This window comes from Chiloscyllium plagiosum, unplaced genomic scaffold (assembly GCF_037043375.1).
Source record: "Chiloscyllium plagiosum isolate Xiang-an unplaced genomic scaffold, Cpla_swu_hap1 HiC_scaffold_9, whole genome shotgun sequence".
NCBI lineage: Eukaryota > Metazoa > Chordata > Chondrichthyes > Orectolobiformes > Hemiscylliidae > Chiloscyllium > Chiloscyllium plagiosum.
Window position 1 is genome coordinate 52,520,705 of NW_028270147.1, and position 18,547 is coordinate 52,539,251.

The 18,547-nt window shown below is 35.1% G+C and overlaps 1 protein-coding gene and 1 long non-coding RNA gene across 13 annotated transcripts in view; one reads left to right on the forward strand and one right to left on the reverse strand.

Annotated features, from left to right (window-relative positions):
• The window catches only part of nfia (nuclear factor I/A), a 732,109-nt gene that overhangs the window by 420,002 nt on the left and 293,560 nt on the right, over positions 1 to 18,547 (reverse strand). The gene's annotated exons all lie outside the window — the stretch shown is intronic.
• LOC148149144 (uncharacterized) overlaps positions 4,560 to 18,547 on the forward strand; it is a 48,288-nt gene continuing 34,300 nt past the window's right edge. Inside the window, exon 1 of the long non-coding RNA XR_015758157.1 lies at positions 4,560 to 4,654. This is a non-coding gene — a long non-coding RNA (uncharacterized LOC148149144). The remainder of the gene's footprint in view (positions 4,655 to 18,547) is intronic.

Sequence of the window (18,547 nt, forward strand, 5' to 3'; positions counted from 1 at the left end):
GGACTGAACTTAATGCTTAATTCCCTACAAGAGTGCAGACCAAGAAAATTGGATGAGGAGCAAAGGAAATTCTAATGTATTAGGTTAAGATTTCTTTTTTTTTTAAACTATTCACTTTTGTGGTAAGTTCATGAAATAGCAACATTCTTTTCATCTTTACCCCACTTCCATAATCTTCTAATATAAAAGAACTGCTCTAAAGACACTAGAGACTCTCAATCCACAAATGATGTTCCTTAATATGACCTTTGATGGTTCGTTTTTCAATGAAGAATAGAAATAAGGAGGCTGAAAGTTTTAGCCACAAAGGTTTGAAACAAAACTGCCTTCATCCCAGCAGTAATATAAATGCTACATATCTGCTCAATTTGTTAAAGAAAATGAACGCTATTCATGCAAGACTTTATGTGACACCTTTCAACAGCTTTGGCATTAAGTTACAGAAACTAAAGATAGATAACACAACTTTCATTTCATTAAGATGAGTTCTGTAAAGGTTCAACCAACAGCTATTACAGTAGGGCACAAACTGACTTATTGTCTCTCTGCTGTCCTTTAGATACTTCAAGTTCAAGAGATCAATGAAAATGGTGATGCCATCATTCAAATGAGCTAACAAATGTAAAATGATAGGCCATGATAAAATAAGCACTGTGCAAGATTTCAAATACTTTCAACAAACATCAGTTTACCACACAACTAGCTAATTGCGTGCTGGTATTAACTCACCATTTTTAGGTTACTGCAATATCCAATGAAAATACACCACCGCAGATTGGCACTGATTTTGCTGCTATCCTTCAATCGTTTGCTAAGTGCCATTGTAAGATGGAGGTAAGTGGCTGCCAGGGTGATATTAAATTCAGATAAGGCATATTCCTATTATAATATACATTAAGAAAATGTTAACTTGATTCTTTGCTGTAGTGAGGAATATTAACTTTCTAGGTTAATCTTTTTTGCATAAAATTGAATAATGGCTTTGTTTCTTCATAAATAGTGTTAGTTAAATTGCCAAAGTGCCAAACAATAATGCCAAAAACATTCAAGTGCTGTGGTTTCTTATGCCATCCTACTCTGGGAATTAAAACACAGTTTTAATTGACAGTACTCTGAACAGTTTCAGAATAGAGCAGCGCTAGCTGTGTTAAAAGATAACAAACAGTATCACTGACAAGGGAGCCCGTTTCTGGCAAGAAAAATAAATTAGGATATTAGATTAGGTTTCTGCTAAATAAGAGCATCATTCTCTGTGTGTTCAAAACAAATTTGCTTGAAATGCTATTAAACAAAACCAAAAACGATGCACATCAGTGTTCTTTGTTTATGCTAGTTCATAAAAATGTAGTGTTTTTCAAGAACAAAACCAAACCGCAGCATTAAAACAATTAGCTTTTTTTCATAAATGGTTTTATAAGCAAGTTGAACATGCTAGGACTCACCACTAAGAGCTGGGAAAAAGAATTAACAATCTCATTTAAATTGAACATTGTACACACATTTCCCCTAACTATTTGCCCAAGAAAACAAGGTTTTGTTGTGTTGCTTTATAACCTATAGTGATTGAGCTAGGAAGATGATGACATAAAGGTTAACCCAAAATACAATCATAATTGCTTTCATATTAATGCAAAACTCTGAGGAATTCTTCCCAAATTGTGTGTTATGTATATGAACAGAGTTGGAAGATTTCCTCTGACCAGTATATCTAGCAAAGTTGTATGCAGGCTTGTTCCAAACGTATTGACAAATGTTTTAAAAAAATGACATAGGAAGCCTTCCCACCAGTATTCACTCAAATAGTAACTTGAATTCCTCCTTCTCCTTGACCCCATGTTAAATGTCATATTTTTTTTGTCCAATAAAAGTGTTTTGTTTTTATAAAATGAACTGATGCAAGTTGGGGAAAATAATCAGTTTTTGATATATGCTTTATGAAGAGGGAACCTGTTCAACAGACAAAAGCAGAGTCCATCCTAACTTGCATCCTGCAACTTTCACATTTGCTATCGTTGGTCACTTGTGTAAACTCTTTGCAAAACAATGTTTTTACTAGGTTACAGAGCCTGTGAAATCCTACAAACTATGTACACTATAGACCTTCAGGACAACAGAATGAAAGCTCTCAAGATCTGGCTCGCGATGAACAATTTAAATGGCTGCAGTGCTGAATAAGTCATAATTATGTACAATCAATCTATTAATTATTGATGAGATTTGAAGTAGTTAAAGATTTATTAACCACTTTTAAATCAAGCCGCTTCATTTCTGCCAAAGATGGTGAAATCTTTTCTTACCCTTTGGGCAGTCTAGCAGCATTGAGTTCAAATTGGACTTCTTAACCACCTGGCCACAGGTTGGCCCCCATAGGCCATCACTTCTTGCTTATCACAAGACCAGCAATGACTGGGGTTCTGGAATTGAAAACTCCTATGGACCACCATCCTCCACAAACTACATCAGCCAACTGGACTACATTAAATCTTTAAGCTCTTTTAATTGGTTCAGTTGGTTAAGGTAGTTAAAACAAATTGCGAGGAAGGCCACATATTGATCATGCATTTTCTTCTGAGTTAGTCTATCTCAACCAGGATGATGGCAGAGATGTAATTACCACTTACGACTAATGTAAAACCTCTATTTGGACACATATCTGTAGGCAGGTCATATTTGGCAAATATATGTCTAATGGTCAATAATAGAAACCAACATTCATTATTAAGGCTCATGTTTGGCTGAGGCATTAGGGTAGTCACCTGGGTAAGACACCAAAGAGCAACAGACGCTGACTGTATAACTGTTCCTAAAAGAGAACTCAATGACTTCAACTAAAGAAAGAGGGAGAACAGTTGTGAACACTCAGTCTTTTCTTTAACTTCAGGGAAGAAGCACAAATCCCCCAGAGAAATAGTGCAAAAGAAGAGATATTGGGAGAATACTTGTATTATTTCTAACTTAATGTGCATTGGCTACAAACAAACATTAAACTAAAGCTTTACTTTCTTTAAAAACAGACATGTAAAACAAATGGGAAAATACTACAATTATTGGCACAGACTCAGATATACTCTCCAGTACACAAAAGTTTGTGATTTAACATGAAAATAATTCATCAAAGAAACCAGTGTAGCTCTATGGGCTGTAAGTACGAAACATAAACATGATACTTCTCATTGGGCTAAAAGTCTATCCTCACTATGTTTGGTATGATTAAAAACTAAAAGAAAATCCTATCTTTCCTTCAAAATAAAAAAAAGGAATTTGGCTTTGTAAAATATTCATGAGCAGAGTTCAGCCTTTAAATCCAGCCAATAGTATCCTTTATAACACTGATGTCTGGCAATCATAGCTGGCCAGATCTGATGCTGTTATAGAGCTCCGGGTGGCAAAACAAAATGTTTTGGTGGTTATGACTTCACAACTATATAATTGCAATTTCTTAATTAATGAAATTGTCCATTGATCAGTTACATTCTACCCTAAATCATGAAATAGGCTGGTCTTCAGGTGAAGAGAACTGGTTCTTTCTTTTTGTTTCCCCATTTCATCATCTCTTGACACATAAATATATTTGTTTGTTTAAGTCAAAAAAAACTGATAAACCATTGAAATCTGCCTAGCAACTGAACTTGCATTTATCATAAACACAACGAATTGCAAATGCTGGAAATCTGAAAGAAAGGCAGAGAGTACTTGAAAAATACAGCAGGCCTGCCAGCATCCATAGACAGAAAACAGAGTTAACGCTTCGAGTCCAGCGACTCTTCATCAGAAACATTTATCAAAATGTTTGAGCTCAGAAAACCCAAACAATGATGTATCCTACGGGTTGAAAAAAAGCGCCTGGGGAACTCACAGTGTGTTCCCTAATGGTGGCATTCCCCAGCATAAATGAGTACCGCAGTGATAGGACACAACATTCAGTGATATGAAATGCTTGGGTTAAAGCTTATTGCTGAGATGCCACAACCCACTGTTAAGATCAAATGCAAGATGTGAAAATAATTCATTCCAAAAACAGGTACTGGTGGCAAGTGTAATTTAGATAAAGTTTTCAGTCATAATGACACTTACTTTCCAATAAGCTGAAGATGAGCATGAAGTCACTCCATCCTTGCTGGATTGGAACGCTTCATTTTAAGTTTACTTAAAGGGCCACCATAGAAAAAAAAACTGGTGCCGTCCGAGTTGATGGGACAGTTCTGCATAACATTTTAATTGACCAATCATCAGTGCTTCTCAACAGGGTGAGTTCATGCTGCACATTAGATTAGCTGCAGTACAGAAATTCCCAATGAAATCTTCCCCTTTTAATTTTTAATTGAACTTTAAAACTTTGAAAGGGTAGGCACAGTAATGTGCATGCATATACCTCCATTTACTAAACCTGCTAACGTGTCTTGGAAGACACATTAGCAAGTATCAATGGTTTCTCTGAAGACAAACAGAGATTGGCTAGGTTCCCAGATGGCATGAAAAGGATCAGGGTTTTGGTGCAGTTGCAGGCCAAAGCAGGATGAAAAGAGTTAAGGAACAATTCATCAATCCCAGGAATAAAATATAAACAGACTATTCGGCACAGCTTGTTTATGAATAACAACCAGACCCATGTCCTTCTATTTCAAATCAGCTGCAAAAAACCTGCAGTTTACATGTGAGTACCATTGATTAACAATTCTTTTTCAGAACGTGGACAAAGCAATGGAGTTAAAATGCAGGCTTTCCCTAATCAAAATACTCTACTTAATAAAATTTAGTTTCAACAGATATTGTTTTAATTCCATAGTATGATTCTATCGCACCCCCCACCCAAGAGCTAGGAAGCTTTATTGTTAAATAACTTTACAAATATATTTGGCAAAAGTACGTTTGGCAAAGTTGGAGCTAAAGAGAAAAACTAAACGCTATCAAATGTTAACATGACATATACAAATTAGTGTAGCGGACACAATTTTGAAATATAGCTTTTTAAAAAAAAGGTTGCAACAATACAATTTTTTCCTTAAATGTGTATATGTTGAACCTGTGTCTCATTTTCACAGCAGACACATGTGCCTTTTTGCTGAAATAATTAATTTGATAATTTGGAATATATGGCTTTTCATTTCTCATTCAAAACTCTAAATTGGTGTTTTTGACAGTCCAAGTAAATGATACAGTATATATGCATTTTACTTTACAACGGAACTCTTTATTTCCATTCAGCTCACTACCCAAGATTTTGGTATTAAGTCAATAATAGAAATAAGCCCCAAACCACGATGGACATTTTTTCTTAATTTAAACGCAACTAATAAGTCTCCATTTTTAATGAAGCATAAGTTTGCAACATCAAATATCATGTTGGCAGTGATACTGTAACAGTACCGCAGGGTCTTCCGACAGCTGACTGTTATCTGTCCTTCCACACACACCCTCTTCATCTCTCTTTCTTCCTGGCCCATATTCACACTCTCCAGATGGACCATCAGTTTCATACTCATGCCAACATCATCAAGAACAGCTTGCATGATGTTTGGGAAAACAAAGATGATAGATTAAGTATCAGATGTGATGTTGGAGTGGTGTGTGTATATATATATATATATATATATATATATATATGAGAGAGAGAGAGAGAGAGAGAGCGCATATGTATCTGTGTCTTTGCAAGACTATGACTTTTGTGGCTTAAATGCAACTTTGTAGGATAGCTTCTTAAACCTGCTTTGCCAGAACAATGCAGACAGCCCTTTTAAATTGAGGCTGGAAAACTGGAAGAATCTCTGAGCAATATGGTATATTGTAGGCTTTCATCCAATACAATTTCCAAAGAGGTACAATCAAAGTCATTGCAACATGCACAGTTATAGCACTTCCAAAAAGGCAAAATCAGCAACATCTTGAAGCAGCTTGTTAGTATTTCAACTAAATGGGCACTGCAAATTTCAGCACTCCATTTTTGCTGCATTGTCTGAGAACGATAAGTCAAATTACTTTTGAATTTAACATAAACTTGTTCTTTTTCATTTAAATTGTTGGACTGTATTTGATCCATAGCACCGGCAAGCCTGCAAAACTTGCAGGATGATCTTTTAACCTCTTCAAAACCCACACAATAAGAGTCATAATTAGACCCGCACTCTCAAACATGATCTGGTTCCCCATATAAAATTACTGAGCCCACTGAACATGATGTGGTCTGAATGTTTTCTGCTGACTGATTTTATTACTTTTGTTCATATCACAAGACAAAAATACATATGCCCAGCTGATTTCTTTTTCGATAAAGTTAAAGACTATGAGGCATAATCAAAGTGTGTTTTGGTATAAATCCTACTCACAGTAAAATCTACAGGAGTGGATAAGGTGCTTGCAAAGTTTAAGTCTAAAGTTATTGTAGGGACAGCATTCACAGGAAATGAATAACAATAAAAAGGATTGTGGAATGTGAAGAGTGTTTCAGTAGTATTCAGGCTACATGGACTGTTCCAGTGTAATGCACAGATGTCTCCCCCATATTTTTCTGGCAGTGACATGGCAATAATGATATTCAGGATGAAATTATACAGATTGCAAATTTGGAAAATTAAAATATTTCTGAATGAAAACCCATCCCCATCCACAAAATAGTATTACAGTATTTCGACTTTGATGATTGCAAATTACAAGACGAAAGTAAAGCTCTGGATGAGACGGCTGAGTACACTATATAGACCAGTTGTTTATACAAGATTTCTAACATGCGCTCATATTAGCATTGAGATGTAAACACCAGCTATTTTTCTTTCAATAAATTATTCTATTTCCTTATATTCTTCAGTGGAAAAATAGTTACAAACACACAAGAACAAAATCTCTAGTCAAAACTAACAAGATAACCTCCTTTGTTATTTATGTACACTTCAAACTTTAAATACATAGTTAGTCTGCAATACACTTACACTATATCCAAATGATAGCAAGAAAAAATTATTATAGTAGGCTGGTAAACAACAGGAAAGAATCTTATTTCAAGATGTTATGCCTTCAAATCCTAACATACTAATGATCCCAATTATGGCTGATTTATAACTACATATCAGATCAAGATCTCAAACTGAAGAAATGCAATGTGTAACTCGCACATTTTAAAAATAAAAATTATTACAAAATATTTTCCTAATGCTCATTTTCATTCTCTTGCATAGTTTGGTTATGACTGAGGTCTGTTCTTTCTTCTGCTCAAGCGGTAGAATATAGTAATGGGAAGCTGTTTTGACCAACTATGAAGTAGCATGGTTTATACAAGATTTTTTTAAAATTGATGATACAAAACAACATAACTTTAAATAAAAGATCCATTATCAAACTGAAAGATAATGGAGCAATATAATCTTCTGAAAAGAAGCAAAAACAAAGGAATAAAACAAAATGGAAGATAGTGTGAGCAAAATAAATTGTCAAAAAGAAATTCGCTGACACTGTACTCGTTGGTTTTATAATTGTGAAGATTTTGAATAAACTGCTCATTAATTTTCTACAATAAAAATGCTGAATTCTATAGATCAAAAATCTAAAAGTCTTAATAATTGCATACAGTAATTATCCAAGTTATTACTTTTGGATATAATGTGCTAACAATGCAGCTCGAAGCTGATAGAAGCAGCTCGTGCAATGAGTGAACAATAAAACTGCATGCATCAATTCAAATACAGAGTCTATTCAGTTTTTACCACTGATTTTAAAATAAATGCAAGAAAGCAAGTATATCAAGCTACCTTAGCTTCAATTCAGCAAAAAGGGATCATTGTCAATAAAAAAAACACTTATAAGGAGATTAATGTTGTGTAAACATACGTAAATAAAACAACTGGAGAGATTACATAAGCAAAGAGCTGATTTTTAGAAGTCATTGTACTGCAATCTCTGAACTGGCTCAAAATAAATCAGGTCATTAAATGCTATTAATACTTTTTGAATATTCAAATATTTTGATAAATATTTGTATAAAATAAATAACTGGCAATGCAAGGAAACTCGTGTTTGTTTGAATAATACAGGCTTTATTTGCAAAAAAAATTTAAAAACCACAGACCTATATTAATGGGAACAGTGATTAACAAAGCCACCTCTACAAACAAAATATGCACAATTCATCCACAAGTAATATCAAATTCATTTTAAGTTGCCTTGTGGAGCCACCTCAAACTCTTGCTTTCGACTAACTGTGCTCAGATTTGGTCCCTTTTTCTTGTAAGTAATCTTGAATACTTTGAAACAACATAAATAAAGTCTTTGCTATTCCACACTAGATCATTGCTAATTTTAATATCTTTAAATTATTTATTTTTCTACAAAACTAAACAGCATTCCACAAACAAGTCACTGTACCTACTTAATATTTAAATCAGTTTGTACAAATGTACACAGAAATTCATGGATTGCCTGGCTTGTCATTCTATTTGTGCAGTAATATTTATTTAAACAAATTATAATCCACCATTAAATTACTAAAATGTGAATTTGGCTAAAGCTTTGTCTGCTGTTTTCTGATTTGAAACAAATCTCTTAAAAGCACAACCAGAAAATGCTTGAAAATATCTAAAACCTTCCACAAGCCTGAACGAAGCATTATGAATAGTAAATACCTACAAGTTAGTTCGCGGAAAGAAAACAAACTAGCTTTTCTATCAAGGTGATCAATTCACTCAATAGGGAAATTAACAACTCATTATTGCCACAAATTGATAAAATAACTTAACTGTAACCATTTCAGGCTGCTATGATAAAATCTGAAAATGTGTTCCAGAAAGAAAATAGGAGCATCAATTCTCCTTCATGACAAATTGAGGTTCTTTTTGGCTTCAAACTTTATCATAGCTTCCATTTTTGTTAACAAAAATGTAGGCCAATAATTAACAAATAATGGAGAATTTTGTGGAAATTACTCATAAATGCAAAAGGTTTGGACAATGTATAATACCTCAACTTCAAATTAGATGGATTATGTCTAACATTGTGACAATCAAATAACTCTCAGATCCTGTCCATTGAACCCAGAACCTTCTTCCTTAATCTTTTCAGGGAAAATAGTGCAAAATGATTTAATAATTAAACATTTTAGGAAAATAAAAACATATTTTAAAGAATTTAAATAAGAAAACTGGAGGATAAAATTGCAATAAGCCAATAAGGAATGTTAGCCCAAATAAAATTAACTCAAAATAAATACCACCTGGTGCTAACAGAAGCCTGGTTAATAAAATAAAAAGTTCTTTCTCCTAAGTAGATGGGAGTTGCATGAAATTAGGAAAATAAATTTTATTATAAAAACAACAGAAGAGCAACTCTTCCTGAGTGGCCAAACTGAAATTATAAATGGTTAATAAGACAGAGGCACCTTGTAATACAAACTGGTCAGAAAGCATGCAGCATTAGTCCTGTAATAACATTATATATAACACTGAATGAATTTTTTTGGAGCAGGGGGGTGGTGAGACATAAGGAAAGAACTATTCCAAACATATTGGTTTTTCATGCGAGATCGCATCAGTAGTTTTATTTTTTCTCTTTACTCAATCTTCCTGTTTGTAAAGGGCTTTCCTCCACTTATTTAATTTCGCAATTACAAAGCTCCTGAGGTGATTTTATATCAACTTTTCCTCCTGAAAGAAAACACAAGTTCCCTCTTCCATATCTACAACAGTAATCAGCTCAAGGTAGTATTTTCTCTGCCTGAAAAAGTTGTGTTCTGACATTTTAGATTATTGTGCGCTCCAGGACACGAACACAGGCCACATACTCAATATGCCAACCCATACTTATTTAGTTGCAGAATAAACCCACTGCTCAGAGTCCAAACCAGTATCGTGCTGATTTAGTTTGGCCATTAAAGACACTGGATTTTATGCAATGCCTGTAATTGCGTTACATTAAATAAACAGCAGTAAGTACAAGTAACAGAATATTTCAAGTAACAAGTTCATTTTCCAATTTATTTCAATAATTACAGCTTTACATTTTTATTTTTAAACAAAAACGGATAGAAAAAGTAAGAAAAAAGTGCGGTTGTTAAATTATTACTAATCATATGTTTCTGTTTAAATCCACCTTAAAATCAAAATTAGCTACACTTCAACACAATGGTTTTGGCAGTAAAAGACTTTTTTTTTAAAAAGAGTGCATTTTCGTTTGAAAGTTTAGAACATGTCACTTTGTCAAAATGTCTATATAAACAGCAAATGAAAACTACGAATATTTACCAAGCAGCAAGGTATGCTATGAATATAAATTAGAATCTTTTTTTTAATCTTTAAGAAAATGCAATCTCTTCATCCCACCCTCCTTCCACAGCATTTTATTGAGATGAAGTGGGATTTTAACAACATGCGCAAAAATTTGGCATGTACTTTGACACGCAACACAGACAGGAGAACAAAGCCCACTTTATATTTTCTGACAGTGTATGGCTAGTTTATATTTTATAAAATTCTCTTTAGTCTTAATACGTATTGTCTTCATTATCTTTCTTGCCTATCAGTGTAAAGACTAACATGAGTTGTGTTCTGTGGATTTCCACCTGCTGCTAAGGCAGACTAAAACTAGGCTCAAACAGAATGAGGCAACTGAGTTAGGTGCAAAAAGAAAACATTGAAAGATAAACTGGTATGAATACCTGTGATAAAGGATACTCTTACAAAAAGATGGTGGTGGTAAATTTCTTCAAATCTGAAACTAAATGCAAGTTAAGAGCAAAATCAAAATGTTGCTCATTTACCAGTGTTAAAGTCGCCTCATCAGAATCTGTAAATTTCTGATATATTAAAACCAGTTACTCCCATTTGTTCTTTAAACTGCATGTGAGCACTAGTTGGCTGAACTGTACTAATTCCCAATTTGTTTTAAAATAGCAGGGCATTCATTTTACACTGGACCAAAATTCATTCCCACTTTTCTTTCTTATAGCAAAGATATAATGTTACATTGCCAAGAGCTAATACCCACACCCTGGTAAAGATGGATTTTATTTTGTGAGCAGCATTCTAGAAGCAGATAGCTTATCAAAAAACCCAGACACATAAATACTTTATTTGAAATTGAAGCTTTATAATATATTTTAAAAATTCTTTAAAGAACAAAGATTAGGCACCCTGTAAATCTCTGAAAGGTTGGTGAATGCAACCATTTCATTCTACCAGCCCTGTTTGTTCCTGAACATTTGCAGGGTTCAATCATGAAGACGTGGAATAAATATACAACAGTGAAATGAACTTCTTTAGAAAACCATCTCCAGAAAAGCTTTTAAAAAAATATTTAAAATGCCCTCCTTGGTCATGAGTACTTGTGGATCAACATCTAAGCAGTGCATTTTATGTAGCTGGAGGTGGAACAAAATAAGCTTCTAAGTCAAGTATTTTAACTTAGATGACAGTAAAGAAAGTACAGATATTTACAAAGGTAAAACAAAATCTCAACCTCTCAGCACGAGAACTGATTAAAATGCTACAATGGGCTTCTTTGCTTGAATAAAAAAGAATCACAATGAATTCTACTAAAACAGAATATAAAAGATTCTGAATAGGTTCATCAGAGTATTTAATCCAACTAATTATTTATTGAGCAGAACACATCATGTTTTTCCGTGGAAACGTAAACTATATTCTTTTTAATTTGTGAATGCGTGATGATTAAAAAAAGTTTCGTTCTTTGCCATTTTAATCGTCAAGCAAGTACACAATGTAACTCTTAAATTCTAAGTATAAAAGATCATCAGCAGGCTAAAGGAAAATTAGGGACACACCCTGAAAAATTGCAGAAAAAAAACTTCTTCTCATTGCAGTATCAAATTACTTAAAATTTGGCATTAAAAATTTCTTCTCTTTAGAAGTATACAAGGCCAAAACAGACAGGGGAAAATTACATAACATATTCTTAACTAAACCAACTCAACCAAAGCCCAAACCACATGATGAAAGCTATGTATCCCAAAATTAGTGTTTATTGGAGCAGATTACAAAGTCATTGCTTTTGTAAACTGAGGTATTGTTGGAGAGCTCAGTGAGTCAACACAATATTGAGAAGAATCCTTCAATTGAGCTTTCTCTCGAATTTCATCACAAAAGAATGTCACTGCCCACAGATCTGAGTTATGTCAGATTTTTTCTGCCATTAGTTCATTTAACGATTGAATGGTTTTGTTTCATTGGAACTATTACTAATTCATTTCCACTGTTTAAAAGAAATCACTTCAATAAACTATGAAAAATCTATTGTTAGTTCAGAAAAGTCCCAGTTATACTTGACTTAGTCAATACGGTGGGCAATGTGTAAACTTGTTACATGCAACATCTACACTCTACTACACTACGAACTTTATTTACTGACAATGCTAATTTACTTTTATTTCCCCCTTCAATGAGGTTACATGTGTGGAAATGAACTATCACCAAGTTGACTGGATTGGTCAACTGCTCAACTTTTGCACCCAACACATCTTCATTGTATGCACTGAAGCTAAGCGAATTTATTTGCAACATAAAAGTCTAATTTTCAATTCTAGAGTGTATATCCTTATATATTATTTATATTCAGAACATAAACTTTGGCATAATCTGGTACAAAGATAAACACAGACCTGATCTCCTGCACTGTGAAGTCAACCTGATTCCAACCTTCTCAAACCCTCTCAGATTGGAATCCAAAGCTAATGAATCCATTTACCCAGCAGTATCAAAATATGTACCTTTAATAATGGTGACAAGATATTGCATAATAATTTGATGAAGTTCACCTGTATATTTTCCTAATCATTACTGTCTAAAGCAAATTGATCTAATAATTAAGAATGCCTTCAAGATGTGACATCATAATATTAATGAGATGATGGCTAGAAAGTAATATTAATTATGGGTCATGGATACTTGATTACATTTAATGGATTTACACTACTTAGCTGTCCCTTAGAATGATTTATGCAACTTTTATGAAAGCAGTAATAATTTTAAAAGGCTATTATCAATAATTCTACTGTTACTTTCCTTGTTGCAAACCATTAAACACAAAATAAACACAACCCATTTGGGGGGGGTAAACTTTCATTTTTGTCTCTATGTGCAAATAGACCAGTAGACGTGATAAATTGTTCATCTTGCCCTTCCATTCCAACACCACTTTGGTTTGAGTTGGGAAGTAGGAGAGGACTGCCCCTATAAAATTAAGAAAACAGGAGAAAGTCTTTGAGTATTTTCTCCATTTTTGAGTGAAAAAAACAGTGGGGAGAAAAGAATAATCAACAGCTTTTTAACACTTGGCAGATATATTCTTGTATTAAAAGGAATTGTAGCCGCAAAGCAAAGTACATGCTACATGAAATGCTACTCATCTTGCAGAACTCACCACATCCTCCATTTAAAACACAATCACTGACTTGAGAGATAAATATTGCCACTTCAGTTATTTGCCAAAGTTGTAACTTTACACAGAATGAATTGTGTCCTTTAAATTGAAGTATGTGGTTATATTTAAATAATTCTGTGACATTTTGCCTGCAATTTATAACCATATAAATTGCAGGCAAAATGCCTCCAATCTTTGCTTTCTCAGCCCCAGTTAACTTATATACACCACATCATTGAAGGCACTAGCTAGTATAAACTAGCTTCAACAGCTGAGGACCGGCTAAGTCAGAGCAGCATAGGTTAAATCATCTACAATGCTGATAGAATTATTCTTCGTGGCACTGCAGAAAAATTAGTTTCCAAAAAAACTTTATTTTTGGCAATGAGATCAGTAGTACGTTGGCATGTTTCCAAAGATATATGTACAAATCATTAAGAGTAGAGGTTGGACAGTAATTGTGCTTTTTTTTGTCAAAGTTATTCCAACTAAAACACAAACAGCAACTTCCTATGAAAAGAAACAAATTAAAGATAATTATGTCTTTCCTTCATTAAAAAAAACAAAACAAAAATTATAGGCAATAACCGAAGGCTATTATCAAAGTGGAGTGAATAATTAATGTTTACATTTTCTTTGCCCTCAGTTTGCATAACCAACTTTCTTTTTTTGTTAAACAACATTTTAAAAATTTGTGTGCATCACTTGTGCTTCTACGTTACTAATAAAGTCCGGCAAATCTAGTATTTCAAGGAGCTTTATGTACTTCTCCCAGCCTGCGCCACCATCATTTAAATATTCTAGCAGTTTTTACTTTAATTTTTTCACACTGAAACATAAAAATTCCAAATATAAGAATCAAACATAAGAATTCCAAATTCAATTTGAGCAAGAATCTCACACTTTAATGTTCTAAATTCTATCACCTTACGTTTGAGGAACAGCATTTCCTTTTCCTGTTCCTAACATTTCCTATTCAAGTGTAAGAATGTAAAAGCAAAACTGTCTCCTTTGTTCTAATAAACTACCATGGGTACAGAAAGCAAGATAACCAAAATCATAAAGTAATTTAAATTATCCATTAAAGAGTCAGAACTTAATAGAATGCATGATAACTAGCAGCACAATAGGATTTTTTTTTCCCATTCATGTGGAGTCTAATCACTTCAATTTTGGGTATTTGTCACTCCATATGAAGGCAAAGCAGTATTTGTTGTATAGAATCACTGAATCATTGGGAATATTTTATTTCAAATGGACTATCTACTCAGGTGGGCATAAAATACCGCATGGCATTGAGAAGAGGAGTGTTTTCCCTGTAGCATGGTCAACTTTCTCTCAAAAACAGACTCGTTGCAAATACATCGCGTCTACTCTTTTTGAGGCCTCGCTATGTCCATGTTGTCTACTGCGCTTGCTGACATAACAACGGTGGCCTTATTTCAAAAGCAATTACTTGACTGTAAATTATGGATTTCTTTCTCTACTACAATCCATGCACATGCACAATTTAAATAAAAATTAACATAGTTAAAATTCAGTGTGCGTTCCAAGATATTTCCAGGCTGACTTTTTGAGCGAGATTTTCTCTTCTTACCATGGTCAGGAACGAAGACAGATGGGCCTGAAAATACCAGCACCAGCTGGCATGCAGTCTCCTGATCCCTTCCCCAGTGTCACCCATTTTCAGCAAAGCAAGTTTGGAATGGGCAAGACTGCCTGCTCATACAAGGCTTATTAAGGAGAGGATGAATGAAAATTTTCAGGCATCTTCTAGTTTCAAGACATGACAGGAAAACTGTCTTGAGGGGAGGAACTAGCAGCATGGTAGGGTGCCAGTGCTCCAGGTTATGCCTCCAAGACTGCTTGGAGATGCAGCCAACGAAGTAGCTTTTGAGTTATGTGTGCCTCAATGGTGGCCCGGCTACTTTTTTCTTCATTTTTAATTACAGTTTTCAAAACATTGATAAGATGGCACCATCACACTGAAGCAGCCTCTTAGTTACTGAACATACATTGCAGCTTGCAGCTTTTTCAAAGTTGGGTGGCCTTCCACTGGCCCTTCAGCATCAAGGGGCTACTACCATCCTTAATCGGACGGGAAATCTATCTCAAGTCGAAAAGGTCAAAGTTCCAATCTGTGACCGTGTCCATCCCAGATTCTGAATAAAAAACAATCCCAACTCTCATTTCCCATGCCCAGTGCACAATTCACACTGATCCCTTTAATTTATTTTAAAAATTCATTCACAGAATGAGGGCATGTCTGGCTTGGCCAGCATTTACTGACCATCCCAGAAGGCAGTTAAGAGTCAACCACATTGCTGATTAGAATCCGGATTAGAGGTTCCCCAGGAGAAATTTCAGTCCTACCCACCTGAAACTTACTTACTTTAATCTGTTCAATTCCCATTATTCTTTGTTTTAAATTGGTCTCAAAGAAGATGGAAGAGTCTTTTATCATTGAGGCATGATGGCTATTTTACCCCAATAGCCAGAGAGAAGCTGCTGACGTGGCTTTCCTGCCAAATGAAGAATGAGATGAGGATTTGAAGCTGTACAGGGTAAATCCAATTCATCAGATACATTTCTGACCAGTGAGTAGCTGCTAGCATCCATGTGATTTGCATAGGCACCAGCCAGAAGACATGAACTGAGATGTAAGAGTTAAAATAGTCTGGGCAAATCCTGCCAAGCTTGAGGAGGTTTGGTCCACTATCCACAGACGATTTCCACTCCAAGGTAAGTTAGAGCCTTTGAAATTCTACTGAAATTAAACAAAGTTCACCTGGACACCCAACACAAAAATTAACCATTAAGATCATGATCCATCATCAACCACACTAGTTATTTGAATGTCTTCCTTAGCCTTACATTGTCTATGTTCTGGGAGATCTCATCAATGGCCTTGATTTAGATTCCAACCTATATAATTCAATAAAGATAAGCTCTCTTCCAAAGTCTCTGGTGGACACTTAGTGTGTTTTGTTTCCAAGAGACTTTACATAATACTTGGAAGTTTTTTTGCCTCCAGCCTGTGTGTCATCCTGTGCAGCTTCACACATTGTGACCTGTGCTGGGATTGCTGTCCATCCAGGTTTGTTATAGAAGCAGATGGCAACTTTCTTGTCAGTTCTCCTTCTTCCTGAAGAAGCAACTTCACAAAATTGACAGAAGGGTCAGTTTCTCAAATGTTGCTGTCTGGTAGGCTTAGTAAATCACAGAAAGCATGTGATTGGAAACAAAAACGGAAATTGCTGGAAAACCTCAGCAGGTCTGGCAGCATCTGCGGACAGAAATCAGAATTAACTGTTTGGGTCTGGTGACCCTTCCTCAGAACCCTTCTGCGCTTCAATGCTGAATGTTTTGTACTCAGCAAAGGTCTCGGGCACGATGTAACATCGAACTCTTCTTCCATCGTCTTTCCCTCCGCGCCCATTTCTTTAAGCAAGAGTCCTCAGATCCCTTCGCCTATCTCCAACACACTCCCTCCACCTGGACCCCTCCCTCTGGACTTCTACTTGCACTCAACCTGTTCACAGAGAACTGTCGACGCGATATTAGTTGCTTCAATTTCTCTGACCCTTCACCCATTCCAATCTACCTTCCCTCCAGACTGCACTCCATGAGCTCGGATCCAACCCTAACTTTGTGATTAAGCCAGCTGATAAAGGGTGATGCTGTTGTCGTCTGGCGTACTGACCTCTACAATGCAGAGGCTGAGCGCCAAGTCTCAGATACCTCCCCCTATCTCCCCATGGACCATTCCTGTTCCAAAACTTGTAATTGCTGGGAGTGAAGGGTAGAGATCAGATGGGGGCTGATGGAGAGAGAGAGGTGTTGATTCCTAGCTTAATGTGTTTCAAGGTAATAAATCAAATCCAGTGCGGCATACTAACGAGTTTCCAAATATAACAGCTATTCAATGCTGCTTTAACAAAATTGCTACAACTTTGGATCTATGATCCAAAATCCAGCACAGTTGATTGCTGTATAATAATACTTGTACAAAACCATGTTTACATTCTTCAGTATTTACACATATGATGAATGAAGTTTATATCCAACAATTTAACTTTGGTAAATGGCAGCTTGTGGTCTTAGTAACATACTTTATTAATTAGAAGAATATATGTTAACTGTGCCTCAATTTTATTTGTAAATACATGAAGGACCAGTTTGAAGTTAATTACTGAAGTTTCCAGAGCACGTTGCAGAGGGCAAGTCTATGCTGTACAGGGTGTCACATATTATGTAAATTAAATGTTAATTTGGGGAACTCTGAATTAAATGTGCTTGTGTACACTGGTCCATTAGTCGTGAGCTGTGGGAATCTGGACAACTGTGTTTTTTAAAAAAGGCAGCTGTACTAACTCCCACTGAAAGCATGGCAGAGATCGCTTTCATGTCTTTATAATTTGTGTTTATGAGGTGATAACATTTTTACAAATGCCATCATTTTTGCTTTTTTATATTGCAAGTGACAGACTGACATTTTACAACAGGCTTACAGAAAACAAGAATTGAGCACTCTGTCTGTAGACGGACATTAACTGTTGAATAGAGATTCATATGCAAATGAGGCAAGGGTTGAAGAAACTTTCGCTCAAAGCTGCATTTTGGATTTGACCAATGATGCTTGAAAAATGAAAGAAGTACAAGAAACTTTTTAAAAACTGATATCGGAGATAAGCTAGATTTAAATAACCAGAAGCTTTTCAATGCACAATGTTCATTTCCAGCAAGAGAATTCCTCCAGAATTCTGTTATTTTCAACCAGTATGCAATAAACGTAGATCAACTGTTAAAAATCTGTCAACCTGTAATCCCATCTTTCACCAAGTTTTGAAACAAACTATTTTTAGTATTTGAGATCTCAATCATTACTTCATTAACTTTAAGTCTTTCCTGACATGAAAAGCAGACTCTGCCCATGATAGTGCCATTCCATAACAAAATCTGATCAATCATCCATCTTTCATCACAAAATAAACCAAACTGTCTTTGGAATTCATAATGACCTGGGAAGGAGGAACACAGTGATTAGATGTATGAATACATAAACAGCAGAGTCTCAACCCACACAGTTTTTCATTGAAAATTTTATTCGTTCAGTGTGTTGTCCATAAGTTTCTAAAAGTGGTAATCAGATCCTAGAAATTGCACCCATGTATCAGGAGGTATCAAAATT